The sequence below is a fragment of the Myripristis murdjan genome, chromosome 7, assembly GCF_902150065.1.
Source record: "Myripristis murdjan chromosome 7, fMyrMur1.1, whole genome shotgun sequence".
NCBI lineage: Eukaryota > Metazoa > Chordata > Actinopteri > Holocentriformes > Holocentridae > Myripristis > Myripristis murdjan.
In genome coordinates this window covers 27,491,428-27,511,199 of record NC_043986.1, presented here as the reverse complement: position 1 = coordinate 27,511,199, position 19,772 = coordinate 27,491,428, and the positions used below count along the sequence as shown (strand labels likewise).

The 19,772-nt window shown below is 41.3% G+C and overlaps 1 protein-coding gene across 1 annotated transcript in view; it reads left to right on the top strand.

Moving 5' to 3' along the window:
• Positions 1-8,760: 8,760 nt before the first annotated feature.
• Positions 8,761-19,772, top strand: part of lamb2l (laminin, beta 2-like) — a 53,863-nt gene continuing 42,851 nt past the window's right edge. The window contains exon 1 of the mRNA XM_030055939.1: positions 8,761-8,845. The gene's annotated coding sequence lies outside the window, so the exon portion shown is untranslated. The remainder of the gene's footprint in view (positions 8,846-19,772) is intronic.

Here is a 19,772-nt window from a genome sequence, read left to right as displayed (position 1 = left end):
CAGTTGCTCATGTCCCGCATACTTGAATGAAGCCATTACATCAACTTTCTGCTGTCCTTTGTGGTTTGAGACATTAATAAAATCATTCAAAATGTTTTCATGAGATTTTTTTGTTTTGTTGCATGTAACCAGCTAGGCTACTAATGGCCTTTTGTGGTCCATCCATTTTTGCCTTTTTCTTTTTATCTCTGTTGCTGGACTTCATAGGAAAAAAAACATTAACAACCGGCTGACATGGATAATCCCAAACCAGATAAGCATCAGATATACACAAGACTGAATATCCAGTTCATTGCCTTTGGAATAAAATGAACTGCACAGAAAAAAGTGAATGGCATTTATTTACCCATGCAGAGTTCACAGATTTGCACGGCTCATGGATCCCTTGCGAGACACTGTACCAGAGGTGGAAAGATGTGTATACGGTGCTGTCTGTTCAAGAGTAAACCGTACAAACATTATTCACAATTTAACTAAGACCTATAACACCTGATGACAATTTCAAAATGTGATACTACACTTTAGCCCATATTCAATCATTTTTTAAACAACGAATCCAAAAAGTAGACCTTTGTATATTCTGCTGACCAGCATTATAGGGTTATGGACCCTATAGAGAAATTCTTGCAGAAGATTTAACTAAATAATAGAGACATTTTGAAATGAAATAGCAGTTAAATAGTGTTACCAGCGATGTTAAGGTTTAAATGCACCAGAGTCAGTCTGCATGAACACCATCAGAGCCCTACATGGATCTGGACCTTAACTAATATCATTAGTAACTCCTGTGTATACTATTTCATGTCAGAATGGCTGCAGATGTATTGTCCAACCAAAACTGAAAATTTTTCTTTCCAGTGAAAGCAAAACCATCAATTAAACCATATCAAAAATGTGAAAAATAAACAATGCAAGTTCAAAAAAAAACCCCAGATCAAATAGCATGATAATTCATTGGGCCTTGTTCTATAGGCTATGGGAAAAAAGATGAATACACTGTGGAAATCATTGACTTAATCAGGTCTGCATATAAATAATTCCTGTTTACAAGCATTTTCTTTCTTTCTTTCTTTCTTTCTTTCTTTCTCTCTCTTTCTAATTTCTAAGTCTTTGTTACCCTTTGACTAGCATTTAGTTAGGAATTAACAGTGTTAGTACTCAGGTTGATGAGTAAATGATTGAAAATCACACACACACACACACACACACACACACACACACACACACACACACACACACACAGACACACAGACACACACACACACACACACACACACAGTCACTTTTAAATCAAGTCTTCACCCTAAAATTACTTGCTTTTGTCCACAAAGGAGGCGAGTCCCCACAACATGACTGTGCAAACAGATTTACATCTTCACAGCATTAGCGCTAACTGGTATGCAAACACACACGCATACACACACGCATACACACACATATTGTTGTCATCCAGAAGGTGAGCAAGGAGAGTGATTGGAGCAGCTTTTTGTCCTCTGCACTGACAGGGGGGGTTTGGCTGCCGGGAGTAACCAGGCAACCACCACCTCTGTGTGGGGAGAGCAGCCAGCCTTCCCTCCTGGAGGGATTTGGCTGTGCTGAGATGTCTGAATGACACCCGAGCTCCTGTCTAACACAGTGTGGAAACCAACTGGAGGCTCAGACAGACCAAGGTCACCAACACCACGGCAATAGTGGAAGACTCACCCTGCTGACAGGTAAGCCGACCAAATATCACACATTTTAGATTTAACAAAATTCAGAGAGGGAATTGGGTCATGAGGTCATTTGCATGGGCCATAAATGTCTTACTATCTTAATCTATACAATTTTTTCACGTAAAATAATACATTCATCGGTCTTATAAGTCTAAATCATGAAACTGGGCTGCCTTACTGCACTATCCTGCTGTAGGCCTGTGTTGTGTGGAAGTTGTGTTTGATGTCCTTGTTCTTAGGAAATTCACCACAGATTCCTGTGTTTTTTAGGTAGTAACCACAGTTTTATTAATGTGCTTTATGGCAACTACGATCACTTTACTCTCAACTGTGATGTTATCATGATTTAACTGTTGTACTTCATGGTACCTGTCCTTACCATAGTGCTACTGTATTTTTAAGGCATTTTATGGTAACTATGAATAACTGGTAATGCTGAAGAAAAACATTGGCTAAACAAATTTTACTTTCTGCCAAAAAACAACAACAACAACCATAGTTTTGTTGTTATACTAAACCATGGTTAATCGTTGTTTAAATTGTACTATATTCCTTGTTTATAGTGTTTATATTGCTTGTTGCTTGTTGCATTTATTTATTATGCTTCATATTTTTTGCACTTTGCTGCTGTAATGCTGGAAATTTCCCAACTGTGGGACTAATAAAGTAATATCTTATCTTATCTTAAGTTTCCAATCACTGTTTTGTCTTGAGCTCATCAAAGCAGATTCCTAACAACTGAGCAGGTGTGGCAATAAAGTATTAAATATTTAATCCTGAACAGAGAAGAGAGCGGCATCAGCTCCAGCTGGGACTTTTCAGGCCATTTGCTCAAATTTCCCTCCAGCCACTGGAGGGAAATCTAGGAAAATTAGGACTTTTAATTTAAGAGTGAAAATGAAATGTTAATGTAAATGTATTAAATCTCCTTCATGGCAGTGAGAAAGCTGGCTGGCTCATTAGTGTTGGATCTTTTGCCTCCAGTAAAATTTGTAACAGCAACAAAAGGCTTCCTCAGATACTTCTTGCTGCCATGTGTGAACACCTATGTGTTAACGTCACTGCATCATGTATTTGCCTGGCGTTCATACCAGACCCTGTCTCCACAGAGATCAGCCTTTCTCAGGAGGATATGAGCAGTGCAGCGGGAGTCCTGGAGAGAAGGAATGGCTCGTGTGAAGCAGACACACTTAACCCTGACCTGCCTGAACCTCCCAAATTTGAACCCAGCTCATCTGAATCAGAAGTGCCCGATCCCAGCTCAAACAAATTTGACTCATCAGTGAACGATTCATCTAAAGTGGGGTTAATAGGCTCTGAACTGCATGAACCTGCCAGCAAGACTGAGACCGAAGCTGGACAAGACTACCGACAGCAACTATACAGGTTTTATACTCTATACTTTGTCTGATCACCTGCCTGTCAAGCAATACATAAACATCAAAACGCAGAATAGTCACTAATAGCACAAATTCACTGTAAAATATAGAAGTGGAATGATTCATCATCAGCGCTCATGATTCAAGCGGTGCATCTATGATTAAAATCCATATGAGCAATATTATTTTATTTTGTTTCATTTTATTTACATGCCTATTACATACTTTGTTTATTTATATTTTTTATTTTGTCACCTGTCACCAAATTGGTTTCTCATATCCAGACGCTTGGAACAAAAAGTCCTTTTTTTTTTTTTTATATAATAAAACACTGAATTGAATGGTTGTCAGACAGACATAAGAAAATGCTGTATATTTCAGCTCATGCATCCCAAGGTTTTTTTTTTTTAAATTTAATTGGATAATCAATTGTGAAAAGAGGCAGATGTCTTGGCGTGACTTACACACCAATACGCACAGTGGTGTGCTTGTTTCTGTGCCGGGTTTTGAACAGTAGCTATGTGTCCTCTGATTTTAATGAAACGTTCGTGGAAGGCACAATTTTAGGAGGAAATTCATCAGTCAGTGAGATAACTTTTTACCAAGTCGATGATGTGGAAAACAAATTAGGGCACCTTGCTTCGCCTTTAGAGGCTTTTTCTGCTGCATTCATCTTAATTTGGACAGTAGAATCGATCCCTGAAATGGACATGAGGAATGAGTCATACAAGTAATTTCTCTCTGCTGGACCCTGAAGTTTAGTTGAAGAACAGAGGTCGCTCTACTTCAGAAAATTGCCCCATAGCAACTGATTCAAAGTGAACTACATGATGCATTCAAATGGCATGAGTAGGACTTTTTGTAATGTACATATATGCACAGTGTGTGCATATATGTACATTACCTACATATGGTATGTCCATGTGTGTGTGTGTGTGCGCGTGTATGTGTGCATGTTTATATGCAGGTTGTTTGGAAAAGAGACAGCTGACTACTTCCTCTCTCCTCTCTCTGATCATGAAGAAGCAGCAGCATCTGCCTGGTATAAACTTGTGATCAAAAACATGGGAGGTACACGTCTAGTCACTATCTGCAGTGGATATAGTCTGAAATAACTATGCTGCATGTGTGAATCCAAATAGAAGCAATGCGCAAATTTGGTTTACAGCTATGCTATGAAATCAAACTTCAGTTAAAGGCAGTGATGTTGTTGGTCTTACCAGAGCAGGTCAGTGCTGTGGCATTGTGGGAGGCTCTGAGAGAACATTCTACCGCTACACTGGCACAACAAGACGATGGAGAGGACATCTATTCTAAGGTCAACCTCCCTCACTGTACTGTACATTCATGTGTGTATGTGTGTGTGTGTGTACTGTGGATTCTATTTGAGTGTTTTCCTCTCTCAGGTATGTATGGACGAGGAGCGCCAGAGAAAGAGGGGTCACCTGCGTCGTCTGGCAGGGGTCAGGACCATGTTTCGTCTGGCTCAGCTGCGCCAGGCGTTCTCCGCACAGCTTCTTGCATCTTGGCCCGACTTTCCACCAGCAGATTCATCTTGAATGTCCTCACAAAAATCAGAGCAGGAGCATGTAAAACATTTGTTTGGGGATCAGCAGCTTATTATATAATCTCTGTCTAGAGTGTGTGCTGTGCTGGTGCCAAGCTTGGGTGAATTTTAAAGTTCAAGAAAAGTTGCTATGCAGGCAGGTCCTTTATCGCCATCTAGTGACCGGCTGCAGAGCATCTCAAACAGCCGCCCATCTCCATGTAAGTCCATGAGACCACAGCCAACTTTTCATTAAAAATATATAATTTTTCCCAGTAAGAAGATATACTCTCAGTACTTTACTTCTTGTAATGTATCACCCTAAGGAGTTTTTTTGTTTGTTTTTTGAAAAATTATTATTACAAGAATATGACATGAGGTTATTTTGGTTTGTGCTCGCCTTTGCTTCATTCTGGCTGCTGCTCTTAACTCCAAAAAAAAATGACAACATCATTGCAACCACAAACACAATCTCCTGAGTGGGTGACAACATGCTCACACTGCATCCATTTTTATTTATAATCTCACACTCCCAAGGCCATTCACTCTGTTTCAGAAAACTCTACAATCAGCATACAGTAACTTCCAGCTTCCCCATTTGTTTGGAATAAGCAGAAAAGAGCGTGAGCAGCTCTAGTCACAGTAGATGAACAGAAAAAGAGAAGAGAACCACCTGCAGAAAATCAAATCCTTTTCCCTAACCTTGATCAAGTAGTTTTGGTGCATGACCTGAAATAGCAGGTAAACACAGGGCCTACTAATGACATTAATTAAGGTTCGGCTCCATTTAAATGTACCAGAGTCTCTCCAGTGAGGCGGCATGAACAATAGCAGGCCCCTGGCTCTGTTGTTGGACAGAGCCTTAATTAATGTTATGAGCTACACCTGTGTTTACCCCACCATGCTATCTAATCTATGCTCTTTGGCCTCAAATATACTCAGTGTTGTATTGCTACATTCCTTAATAATGTCAAGTGTATTTATTTTCAGGTTGTAATGAGACGAAAGCATTATTTCATAAAATAAATCACATTGCTCAAACACCAAAGCATTTAATGTTCCCATTTTGTCGATGCCAGTTGAGACTTTAAATAGGTGATGCACATGTTGGATGTACATTTCAGTTGGAATAATTCACTCTGCCCTCCAGACATGAAAGATGTGACCTCATTTATAATCTCACTCATTAGTCATTAGTTACTGAATCGATTTGAGTGGAGGGACTCATTAGTTGTCCCATTAGTCAGCTGCTGTACTCCATACATTTACAAGCTCATGTCGTGATGATGTTTGCCCACTAGGGGGCAGGCCTTGATCATCATGTGTGGATACATAAGAGGGTTCAATGGCAATTTCTGCATTTTTTTTTTTCTGTGACAGTGTGACAGTGTCCTGTGTATCTGGTATACCTTCACTGGGTGAGAGCTTCAGTTTTTCAAAGTAGATCAGTAATTCATATCCTGCAGGGTGCAGTTTACAAGACCTCAAAAGCATTCATTCATTCATTCATTCATTCTCCAAGCCTCTTATCCTCGTCAGGGTCGTGGGGGGTGCTGGAGCCTATCCCAGCGCTCAGTGGGTGGAAGACAGGGGAAACTTCCTGGACAGGTCGCCGGTCCATCACAGGGCAGACAGACAAACAAGCACATTCACAGCTAGGGCAATTTTGTATGTCCAATTCACCTATCTTGCATGTCTTTGCGTTGTGGGAGGAAACCAGAGCTCCCGGCAGAAACCCACACAGACATGGGGAGAACATGCAAAATACACGCAAGAGCTTCCTCAAGATTCCTCAAGAAATTCCTTAAGTGCAATTATGAGCAATTATGGGACTAAAAGTATGTCAATTTTCTTGTAAATTAGTGTAAACATTTGGAACATATGTGTTGTTGACAGTGTCAGTGGATGGATGGATGGTTGCTATATCTATGTCAGTCCTACTGTTATGTGTTTTTTTGTGTGTGTGCATTATTTATCACCAGAATATAAAATGGGCCTACGTGTGTGAAGTCCACTGAACTGTGCCATGTATGCATCTCCACATCACATCCTGTGTTATTATTCATACAATTTGCAGTATGTATATACAAATAGCCACACACACACGCACTCCAAATTACACTAAAGCACGTGTACTATGCAAAAAAGAGGGGAACCTTGGGTTCCTAAGTGTTCATTTTCGCTTTCTAAGTGTGTGTAAGAATCAGTCAGGTCACCTCCTCCAGATGTTTCTCTGTCCAAAGAGTAGAGCTCTGGAGAAATTATAGCCTCACAACCACCAATCTCACTTCTCTCTCAGCTTCTCTCTCTCTCTTTATCTTTTTCTGAGTGTGCATCTCTGTCTTTCTCTCTGTTGTTCTCTCTTTGTCCTCTGGCACTCTGTCTCTTCTTGTTTCAGTGTACCTCTCTCTACTTCATCTTTCCACTGAGCTTTCTCTCTTTGTTCTCATTGCAATATCTCGCTCTTTTGTCTGTCTTTTGCTTTGTTGTTCATTGTCCCTGGTATTTGTGCACCCAGCTGTCTTGTTACAGATTCACAAGTAAGCGAATACACCCTGGGAAGGAGTGCATGGTAATAAAAATGAGCTATAACTGCTATGTATTTGCAGCAAAATGCCATACTCTGTTTGAGGGAATAGAGCAGGCTGTCATCTTTAAAAGCCTACATTCAATTACAGACTATGTGGGCAGCTTTTAACTGTTTAGTTTGCATGTCAGAAGAATGCTGTTGCACAAAAATGGCTGATAATTATGAATTCCATCCATTCCTGGGCTTTACCTTGCACAACCTAAGTGGACCAGGCAGCTATTCCTCTCTCCTGCTTTCTCTTGCACCTCTCTCCGTTCTCTCGTTCCTGTCTCTGGAAAGAGTGTAACTCTGCACACAATCCAATCCATCCATCACATAGTCGAAAATCACATTTTCACACACACACACACACACACACACACACACACACACACGTCAACCCCTTGCAGAGCGGACTGTCCCCTTGCTGGGCGGCTGCATGGGATGGGATATCTGATATGTATCTGTTGATTTGGCTGGCACCACATAATGGGCTTGGCGATGGAGATTGTCATCATCTCTTTATAAAGATGCTGATATGTCCCGTGGGAGGACTCTCTTCAATGGGCTTCAAGGAGCCACAGGGGGGATGGTACCAGGGCTGCACGCTGTCTGACAAGGCAGGAGGAAATACAGAATGTAATTCATTGTAACATGGAGAGCAACCACATTAGGGCTCATTAGGGAGAGAGAGAATAAAGGATTGTGTTGTGTCCAGCTTCCCACTGCTCATGCTGAATTAGACGCATGATCAAATTGATGTCAAGCCTTATTACAAAGCATGAAGAGGCAGGTGAGTCAGTGTCTTTGGACTGGAGAGGAAAAAGGATCGCAGTAAACATGTGTATTACACAGAGTTTAAAATGGAGGATTACACTATTCACGTCTGCTCAGACAGGTTATGGGATTTTGGCTATCTTAGATCCAAATGAAACTTTTTGTCTTGCTGCCTGGTGAAAGAAAATGATGACATCATTCAAATGGCAAATGCATCATTTGATAAGCAAGACAGCTATTCCATTAAAATATTTGTAGATATAATAGTAAATATTAAATGTAAAAAAAGGGACACATATTTGGAATCTCAGACATTTCTGTCAAAATAATTCATCATCATAATGTGCCAAAGCAGAGTTTAAGAGAGGTCTTTCAAAGTAGCCTACAAAACAAAACACACATTAGTATTTTTCTGAAAATAATATTTTTGTATATGTTGCAGGTTGCGGGGAAATCACAATGTCAAAGCCCACACTCATCAGAGTTGATCCATCGGCTCTAAGTGGACAAGCAGCTCTGCATTCAACCATCAAAGTAACTCACTGAAAAAAATAATAAATGTGCACAGTCGTTCAGGTGAAGCAGTGGGCCAGGCCAGAGAGCCGCTGGGTGGGGCTCGGCACCGCGGCCGGCTCCCACCTGCTGCAGACCGGCCGTGTTTCCCAGCACACCGCGGGCTGAGGACACTGGAGGCCTCGCTGCGGGCTCCACCTCCCCTGATCCGCTCACACTCAAACAGGCGGGCTCACACTCACACAGGTGGCGTGGGACTGAATGACAGAGAGTCGGAGAGACAGACAGAGAGACAGAGAGAGAGAGCGGGAGACACAGAGGGGAACGGCAGAACGCTACCGAGCAGGTGAGTGCCGCTCCATCTTTCCCTTCCGTCTTTGCAAACATTTCCTTGAGTCAGTGGAAGTAAAGCCAAACGAAAAATCACTGATATTCCATATATTACTCCTATCGAGACTTACAGTTTACCTACAGTACTCAATAGTGACCTTATCGCACTTTATGATGTCCTCATCTCCTATGGTACCTCTATAATATCCCTATAATATTCCTACAAGAGCTTCGTCCGTAATAAGTTTATACAGACTTCATCGTACTTTATGGTGTTTTTATGATAATTTATCTCCTATGCTGTGATTGCAATAAGGAGCATAGCTGGTTGGTTGTCACGTAGTGTCTGTGTGAAATGTCCTGCAGGCTGCCACAGGGACACCGTAGTGGCTGAACTTCACCTTGAGAGATTGTGCCCGCTGCAAAATGCTCTGCAACTTTGTGCAGCCAAATGCATTCAGTAATGCAGTAATTGCATTATTCTGCTGCCTTTATTAACGTTATAACACTTACATTTTTGCCCATCAGTCCAGTGGACATAGACTATTGGATACAACCTTGTGCAAAAACCAACTTATTATTTAAATCTGCTTATTAAATATTATAACAAAACTGTAAGCCACTGTGAGAATAATGTTGGTGGTAGCCATATTACTACATTAAACATGGTAATAGTACAATTATATTGTAAACTGTTAAGTCAATGGTAGCCACCACAGACACAATACTAGTCCCACCACACATATTATAGAAATATTATCATTTTTCATCAATGACCATCAATCAAACTGTGATGCGTTGTTTTGTTCTTCATAAGAAAAGATTGTTAATGGGAACTTGATGATAAATAAATGTATTTTATTTTATTTTATTGGTTTATTTGATAAGGACAGTGCATATTTATGAACATTAGTGAGAGATACACCCTTGTAAATATGCCAGAGTTAGAAAAAACAACTACTTTTCATCTGTAGTCCATAGGCAAGTGACATAAAGACTGACATAGAGAAAAAAAAGACATCAAACAATGAAACAGACAAAAAAAAAAACAAAAAAACAAAAAAACAAAAAAAACAGGAGACACAGTCTAAAAGGTTTTTCAAACTGTTTTAGGATGAAAATAGCAAAATTCAGCCATAATCAATAATGCTGTCTGTAGCTGAATGCTTTATGAAGCAGTTGGACCCATTTTTCAGAGTGGAGGTTAAGCGTTGAAATTTTTTAGGGTGAGGTAATCCTCTAGTCATGATTTGTGGTTAATCTGGGTGGCCCTGATCTCTGACTGACACCAGTGGGTCACTGTGGCCATAGGAGGCAGATTTCTGACACTGTTTCACACATTCCAGCAAATTTAGACCCAGATTAATGGAGAGTAGAGGAGCTCACATTCATTCTTTAAATTGCCATAAATGTTACTCCAAATGCTCTTATTTGCTGCTTATTTGACACACTGATATGTTTGAGTCTACCTGTCTTTTTACTTAAAATCACAAACGTCTCATTCCCATGTATTGTACCAGCTCTTTTATGTCAAACGTACAGTTGTGGCAGTATTTAGACATATTTGAGTTTGTTGATACAGGTTCCCATGGCCGTCGTAGGCTTAGTCTAGCTTTAATCAGCTCAGGGTCCTGGCCTCTCACCCTGCTGCAGAGAACAGCCCTAACCTGAGAGGTTAAGACGATCCACGAGTCGCCCAGACCCCAAATGGAGAGAACCGGTGGAGTGGGAGAGTAGACTGATTTGTCGCAGTGTTGTCTCATTACTGGCTTCATGAGGAGATGGAAAACATGCACATAAAACTTAATTTTCAATAGATGGAGGGAAACATCACAGGAGAGCACCCACATACGCTTCACCTCAGCTTAATACTTTATTTTAGTTTCTGTTTCAATATAAAACCTTTTTCGCGACATTTTCAAGCAGTAGTTGCCATTCACAAGCACACTTATGTGTGGCAATAAAAGACACCTGTATAGGGGAGGGGCAATACACATCATTGGAAATAGACTATCATTTACAGTTACAAGAGATTATGGAGATTATAGAGGTTGTTTTGTCTCACTACCCACTTACTTGGATTAAACTGAGTTTAAAATGCATCACATGAGAATAAGATCCACTGAGCTTTCTGCTGTCTAGGTCTTCGCTTTGTTCATGGCCTGGTAGCCACATCCCATTATGCTTTACCAGTATACAGGGTGTGATGCAGCTGTTCTTGTGCTATTAGACAAGGGTGTCAACTGGGGTTTAATGTTAAAGGTGGGATGGTTGAGCGAAAGTATGTCAATGGTGGTATCAATGGGCATTAGTCCTTTGACTCCTCCATGCCCAAGCCTTCTCTTCTCCATTAGACCTGCAGGATTTGGGGGGTGGGACAACACTGCAGCATCAGTACAGCAAGCATGTTAAAAAAGAGGAGCTTCATGCATCATCTACATCTAAACTCTCTGGTGCTTCAGCTTGACCTCCAATCATGGGACTCTTTGTGTCAGTATTTTCTGCACCTATCATCTTAACATCTGCACATTTTACACTGCAGTCAGATGGCACTCTTTTTGTCTTGACCGCCACCATGTTAGATCAGGAATTTCACAGTAACATACATTTTTGCCATGTCTTGGCTGAGAGAGAGGCCACTCCCTGCATTTGACCCTCACCAATCTACACACGCCTTGCTTTACGATGTAGCACAACATGTGCAGGTGATCCCTGAAGCAGAAGTGAGGAAATGGACTGTATGACATTCAGGTACACACTCTGTAGGAGTGGTAACGTTTGTCAGCAAAAGGCCAAAATATTCCGACATGCTAGACTTTATGTTGGCACGTCATTGACCATCCAGATTCACAAGTCCTCAGTCCTCAGAACATGGCATACTGCATCATATTCGGGCACATTGCTTTGAAATGAATGTGAAAATTGTGTCAAAATTGGGCTGAATTTGTGCAGTCTTACCATGGTTTTACCCACCTATAGACAGTTCTATATTTGATGGTAATTAATGATGATATTAAATGGTACATTCCAACAAAACAAACAAACAAACAAAATTTAATGTCTCACAGTGGATGAAAACATTATTAACATGATGCTTAACAACTACATAATATTAAATAAAGTCTTGGCTAGATGTGAGCAGGTCAGTAGGTGCCACATTTCTTAGAATGGTGGACGTTTTGCAATGAAATTCTTTATTTCCTCCTCTCTTTTCCTTCAGCTTCTCCTTGTCAGCTCTTACACTTGTCAGCACCTGCTGCTGAGACAAGGGAGGTGGGGGCCAGACTGGAGTGTGTGGGGGTGAGGGCATAGCAGTGAGTGTGTATGTGTGTATTTGGATAATCCACAGAGCAGAAGGCCTCTCCAAAGACCTCTGGCCGCCATCCGCCACCCAGCACTGTATCAGTGTGTCTTTGATATCTGAGCCTCTCTCAGGGCCTCTGTGGGGCCGGGTCGCTCATAATCATGTCCCCTGATATAAATCAACCCCTTGTTTTCAGCCCTGTGACGAGAGGGACTGATTACTGCTGCATGAGGGATTTCCTTCTCTTGTTCTTTTTCGCTCCCTGTTTCTTTTCCCTGTTGCATTGTGTCAGTAGCTGTTTTCATCCAGTGGCCATGCACCTTTAGAGAGTCACATTTAGAATAAGAATAATATTGAGCAAACGTCAACAGAAATGTATTGTTTCTTCTGATTTGTGTAAAAACTCAAACTTCTGTGTCCTTGTTCCTCTTCTTCTGTCTCTCACCCAGTGACCTCTGACTTTTGACAGCTGTTGTACTAATATATGATAGTTCACACACATGTATTTCTTGCACATGAATAAGTGTAAAACTTGATGTTCATTTGAAATGGACAGGACTTTGCTCAAGGTCAAAACATGTGACTAAAGAATTACAATGAATCATCTCTTTTTCTACAAGTTTTGCAATAATGTTGATCTGTAATGGGAAAGTCTGTTGAGGTGCACTTATTGTCTCTAGCACAGTGGAGGTCATTATTGGCAGGTGCAGTCGGTTGCTGTGTCTTGATGTTATCCCCGTACTATTTCTTTTGACTGCCTGGGGCGCATCGTCCTGTGGGAAAATGAGGACTTGCTTAGGCATGTGAGAGTCAGGCATATGGATGACATGGCCAGTCAGTCTGAGCTGGTGTTGGGTGATGGTGGCAGTGACGGTGGTGGCCTGTTCCGGTACATCGGAGGTGCATCTATCCCCCCAGCTGATTTCAAATATTTTTCTGCCTGCTATATGTGATCCAAGCCTCTGAGCTGTGCAGTAGGGTAGGCAGCACTACTGCTTCATAGACCAAAAGTTTTGTCCTTGCCTGGAAGTTTGGGGTTTTCAAAACCCCTTTTTCTCAGTCTTGAGAGTGGAGGCCTGCACATCTGAGGCGGTGTTGTATTTTACCATCAATGTCTGCTTTGGAGGACAGAAGGCTGCTACAATATGGAAAGGGGTCCACATTTTCCAGTCTTGAGTTCTGGGTATAGATGGTTGGGGGTTTGGGTTTTGAGTCTTTTTTTAGGTTAACCCTATAAAGCCATTTGTATCATAAATGATACACTTTTTCAATTCCGTTTTTCATTTTCAGTTCAATCAATACTTGACCAAAATACTGTTGTATACCTTTGAACACTTCCCCTGTTTACCCTGGACCATACCATTGGCACTTCAAGTACATATCATATATCATACACCAGAAAGGTTGTGTAATAACATATTTTTTGAATTTTTTTTAATATATATATTTTGTTATAGGACTCAATAAAGGGTTCAGTTTCAAAAAATTGGAATTTTCTGCCAATTCTTTCATAGTTCAGGCTTTATAGGGTTAAGACCCAGACCAAGCTGCTTCTGCTTCTTGTAAACCAGATAAATGTCAGGAAAAGCATCTTGCCTATGTAGGTCTGATGTAGTATTCCACCTCAGTTTTCCTGTGGAGGCCTGACATTAAAACGATCTCCAGACCACACAGGGAAGCCATCAAAACTGGATAAATCGGTTTGACGTTGAGGTGATGAGAAAACTTCATTGAGGTAACACCAGTACCAGAGTTGGCTATGAGGGTTGTATGCCTTAATGAAAGCATCGAGATTGTAGGTCCTCCTCTGAAATGACCACGAGGGTATTGTCAGCGGCATACTGCAGCTCCATGATGGATGTGGTTGTGGTTTTGCTTTCAGTTCTGAATCTGCTCACACACACATACACACACACACACACACACACACACACACACACAGGAAATCTCCGCTGGAAATGTCTGATGGCATGTGAACTGAATAGCAGATTATCCCACCAATAACAGGAAACAAATTAGGCCCAATTTCCTACCACACCTATGATTGAAAAACTTGCCAAGATACCCTGCCTATCTTTTATATTGTCAGGAAACTGCTCAAAACACTTATTTGCCTCTGGTTTTCCCCTCAGTTTTTCTTTGAAGAAGATTACTTGGTGGTATTTCTATTGTGTTAGAGTTTCTAGTGGAGACGGAGAGGAGATGCCAAGTGACACAGGACTCCAACTGACGCTATAACAAACATATCAGCCTTGTCCCCCTGAGCCACAAGGGCATCCCGATTATCATTGTTTGCAAATGTAAATAGAGACACCATGATTAGATATTTCCACCTAAAAAAATGCAATTTCCTAAAACAATAATGTCACTATGAACTCTGTCAAGGTTGGTATCAGCTTTTCCCTCAATTTAGGGTAAAGTGCCTCAACTTATTGACATAAAACTCCTGTCATATTCAGTGATGAGTTTTGTCTAAGGATGTAGAGGAGGATAGGTCAGTCTAAATGCAGCTTACTCACCTTTTCATTTGTGGAGTAGTTTAAGGACAACAAATCAATCTGCAGTATATGATGCAGTATATGAATTTATAAAAACAAAAATGCTTACTAATGTTTCTTAAGAATGTAATAATTTATTTATACTGGTGGAGGTCTGCCTTAATATATTTTTAATTTAAAAAGAAAAATAAATATTTTTTTACTTTTTATTTTATTTTTTTTATTTCGTTTTATTATATTTAATCTTTTTTTTTATTTTATTTTGAAAGGAAAGTAACCTCTGCAGCTGTCCCTAGCTAATCTGCACTGACTGACTGTCTGAGACATAAACTCAGGGTTGTCCTGTTCACCTTCACCTCTCACGTACTGATCTCCTCGCTTTCTAGTCGAAACACGAACTTGGTGTGTGTGTGTGTGTGTGTGTGTGTGTGCAGTTTAATCACTCATAAGTTTTCTAACTGGCTACTGTCTGATCATGCCCTCACGTGTGCTTTTTGTAGCTTTTTCAGGTGTGTCGCTCCGTGTTTGGTTAAAGATTAACTTGAATATCCCATTTGGCTCAAGACCTGAAGCAGTTCAGTTTGTCTGAGAGAGACTGGATCTGACACAAAGAGTTACAGTTGGGCTGGATGAGAGGGACTAATATGCAGCACACTGTATTGGGACATGTGCAAGAAACACACAAACGCACATGCATGCATAAATCCACATGTCTTTTGTAAATTGTATGTCTTCTGTAAGATGCAAGATGCATTTTTGTGTGCAGAAATGGAAAATGAACACACACACACACACACACACACAGAGGTGACATGTGAAAAATGCCAAGTCTTGCAGTAGATAAAACACTGTGTCTGCTTCATTTGAGATTTGGGTCAGTACCAGCGGAAATCTGCAGCACATCTCCCGCTGGGCGATTTAACACTGGAGACGGCACTCTCTACCTTTGCGATCCTTAAATGGAGAATTATCCTTGATTGTTATCTGGCTCTCAAGACGCCACGGAAAATGGCATTGATTCCAACAGTATTATGAGATTTCCTTTGACTGTGTAGGTGATGATCTGTCGACATCTGTAGTGGATTAGGAATTTGTTTGAAGGGAAGCTGTTTCCTCGTTAGACACTATGGTTAAAAGGAATCCCCTCAGTTGGAGATGCTGCATTTGGGTGGTCTGTTTCTTGCCATTTTGCGTGGAAATTTGAAATGCTTTCTGGTACAAAGTTGACAATTTACGGTGGACTCTTATGGTATTAGGTTGCAGAGTTGAATCTATTGGAAAGTCCATGTGTGGTAGTATTACTTTTCAATACAGCATGTATTTAAGGTGTGTTAATAGCAACAAAGATTTATGGGACATGGTATTTGTGGTATGATTTATGATTTATGTGACATTCTGAAAAATTACATCACCTGGAGCGAGGCTTGTGGGCAATGCAATAAAGAAAAAATCCACACAAAACAGGTATTTGCAATTTCCTTGCAGCCATGGGCCCATTTTTTCCAGTGCAGCCACAGTGGAGATTGATAGCAGAGATTTTTTTCAGCCCTCTTAACCTTCAACAATAAAAGTTTTTGGTTTTGGTGTCAGAATCAAAGAGCAAGGGCTTCTTTGTAGACTCACTTTTTGCACTGAAGTTCAACAATCATACAGGTAGAAATATATCAAAAAAGCAAACACTTCAACAACAATAGCCTCAGTCGACTGGAAAGCAATGCAAGAACAGTGCAGCCGCAACTAGGTTTCAGGTATTTATTCGTTCATATTTTATAAGTTTATTTCATCAAGGACCATGCACACAATACATTAAACTCAAAGCGAAACCAAGATTTAGCTAAAGAGTTAATTTCCATCTGCAGTAGTAGCACCTTTGTATTGGTGTTTGTGTGATTTTTGAGTCCATTCCTCTCAGTTGGACATGTTCTGCATTCTGTCGTTATTCTGTCTCTTGTTCTGTTGTTGAGTTCTCCTGACGGCTACATAATATACTGCCCTGACACAGTACAGGTGGTGGAGGCTGTTAACAGTGAGTCACCTCACTTCCTCCATGACCTCATCTTAATTAATGATCTGATCCCATTCCGCGTCCTTCCCTATGACTAGCTCCACAACGGTGTGTCATGCTGCAGCGTACTGGCACTGTATCCAACAGCTTAGTCTGTAGCCCGCCCTTTGATATGTACACATATGCGTGCATGTGCATGCAGACACACACATACACACACACACACACACACACACACACACACACACACACATAGCCAGGCTTATCGTGTTATTGTGTTCAGGGATATGGGAGACTAGGATTGTTTGGACTAAAGTCTCCAGATTTCTTGGCCTTGTCTTGACTGCTGCAGAGGCAGACACTGCTATAGGGGTGGCACTGCACTTATCTTTATGTACATGATTGTGTGTGTCTTTGCTTACAGAACTAACTGCACAGCCTGACTTTTGTTCATTTATCTACTGTACTCACACAATGGGTTCTTTACTACAGACATAGTTGACTGCATGCTTTAAAATAGAGGATTATAGCACAGAACTGAAAGGAAAGAGAAGGTTGTTTGAGCTCTATGCACTTCTGTGGGTATGTGTGACTGCGCAAAATGAAAACAATGACAGCTTTTTCACTCTGCACACATCTGCATGATTCAGTATGAATTTGAAAGATACAACACATTGGGAGGTAACTAAGGCAACTCAGTGGCAGCTTTCTCCAAAGCGACTGAAGTCAATAGATATGAGTTTTTATGGTTCCAAAAAGGGTAAGAAATGACAGCAATATTGCTACATTCAGCTCATGCCATATAATCCAAGTCTTCTGAAGCCAATCAGTTGCATCATTAGTGAAAAAAACTGATGTTTAAACTATTAACTACTGCTCCACAACAGATTACGACATTTTTCTTGCAACCTGCAAACACACAATGGATTCTCCTGTATTTCCGTGTTTACACTGATTTGCTACACGTTGGTTAATGACGAATAACTTGAAAGAATTTAGCCTCTTACGAGACTGATATTTTGAAAATGTGTGTTTCTTTCCAAGATGCTGGGCTGTCACATGTTCCTGTTTTGTATGAACGAGGTTTGGGTGCACGTACAAGATGTTTTTCCCTTTTGCAACTCTAAAAACCTGTACCCACCGATTTCAGCCGTGTTGGAGAAAGCTGCTGCAGAGTTGCCCTTCTTATCTCCCCGTGTGTTGTATGGACAAAGACTTGGCTGTGTTTCAACAGGTGGAGGTGATAGTATATAATGGCAGAACTTACACTTTGGGTGAACTGTTCCTTTAAGTCTTTTGTAACCAAAGACCTGTGTGATACATATCAGTGTTTGTAAGATGAATCATTTTGGAGTAGGTTTGAGCTCATTCACAAGAAGCAGATCTCTGTCGTGCTTTACGTTCTTAAAAGTGAATATTAAATTAAGATGGCAGAGTACATAGTATATATCAGAAAAGAGAGTAATTCATATGACTGGTAAATGACTTCTAACTATGGGGCTTGAACCCTCACCAGCAGCACCATGGGCTGTGGTTGCTGCGTCACATGTGGAGCGCCCGGTCCGTTTCCTCCATCTCCCCCTGTAGTAGAGGTCAAAGGTCACGTCACCACAGAGTTGTGACCGAGAGCGCTGCTTTGTTCTCCCCTGCGGTTTTCATTGTCTGGCCTGAGTCGAACACATGCATGCGCGTTTGCCCGTGCACGCATGGAGAAACACACTCAGACAGATGCTCGTTCACATGCATGCGTGCAGTAAAAACATGTACAGACACACACACACACATACACACACACAGATACCCCTTCTGACTCACTCTCTTTCTCTTTCTCTTTCTCTTTCTCTTTCCTGCTCTGTCTCTCTCATTGCTGCCCAGCATAAAGCCTTGAAAATAGCAGAGGAGTTCCCTCAACGTTTTCTGCAGAGTTTGAATGACTTCATAAAACGCTCGACCTCCACGGCCCCTGTCCCACTTTCCAGTTCAGCTGACACCTCATGCCCTCACTTTTTTTTTTTCCTAGGTGAAGATATAGAGATGAGCACCTAATTTACCTGAACCACATCGAAAGATTAAAACGAGCACAGCTTGAATCGAGTTGTTAATGTGGAATACTGCTGAATTTCTGCAGATGCAAAGTTTTCATGCCCTAGTGCACTGTGGTGTGAGTTAGTGAACTATTAACTTTGTTTTGCCCATTGATCGGCTCAGCCCTTCCACTATAACAGAGTAGAGACAACCAGCCCGTGCAGCTACAAGGCTTTACACAGGTAAAGACCCAAATCAGCAAGTTCAGCCTTAAAATCATTTTCTGAAAAAAAAAAGACACTAAGGAAGGTCAGTAGGAACAACCACCTTGAAAAGCATGCTCAAGGTGCTTTTATGCACTTTTTTATGCACTTACAGGTAAATACATTTGAACAACACTGACAATCTTAAGCCCTGGATATTTGGTCCTTTAACTGCAGTGCATTTTTTGGATATTATATTGGGTGCTGTGGAATTTTATAGATTTTTAATTTTTTTTTTTTCGACCAGAGGGGTCTCTCTATCTGCCAGCTGATGGTCACTTTCAGTGTCTCTTCTTGTTTTGGTGCCATGGAAGTGGGATTTTGTGGGTGGATTAGGAGCAGTATTGGGGCTCTTTGGCTCAGATTACCTAAGCCAAAATGGAAAGCCTTCTCGCCTCATTCCTTCACCATCTCACCTCTTCTTCTTCTCCCCGTTTTATCATCCTTCTTCCTCTTCTCTGGCTCTCGTCCTCCCTCTGGCCTCCTCTTTCCCTCTCCGTCCCGTCACTCTCCCTCAGTGTCCAGAAGAAAGGGGTGGTACATTCCACCAGCCTGGAGACCGTTCCCCTCTTTCAGCCAGTGGCTCACAGAGTGACAGAGGCATTAGAATAAGAATAGCTGCCCATTCACCCCAGTGCCCCGGTGACGAAGCAGGGGAGGGATGGAGGGAGAGCTGGAGGGAGGAACGGAGGGAGCCAGAGAGCGCAAAGAGGGAGGAGAGGAATGAAGGGGGTCCCGCACGCACTCTGTGTTCTGATTGGCCTGTTGCCTTCCCTCTGTTTTTACATCGCCACCGTCAGTTGTGCTTGTGATTTTTTTTTTTTTTTACGCATACTGACACGACTATA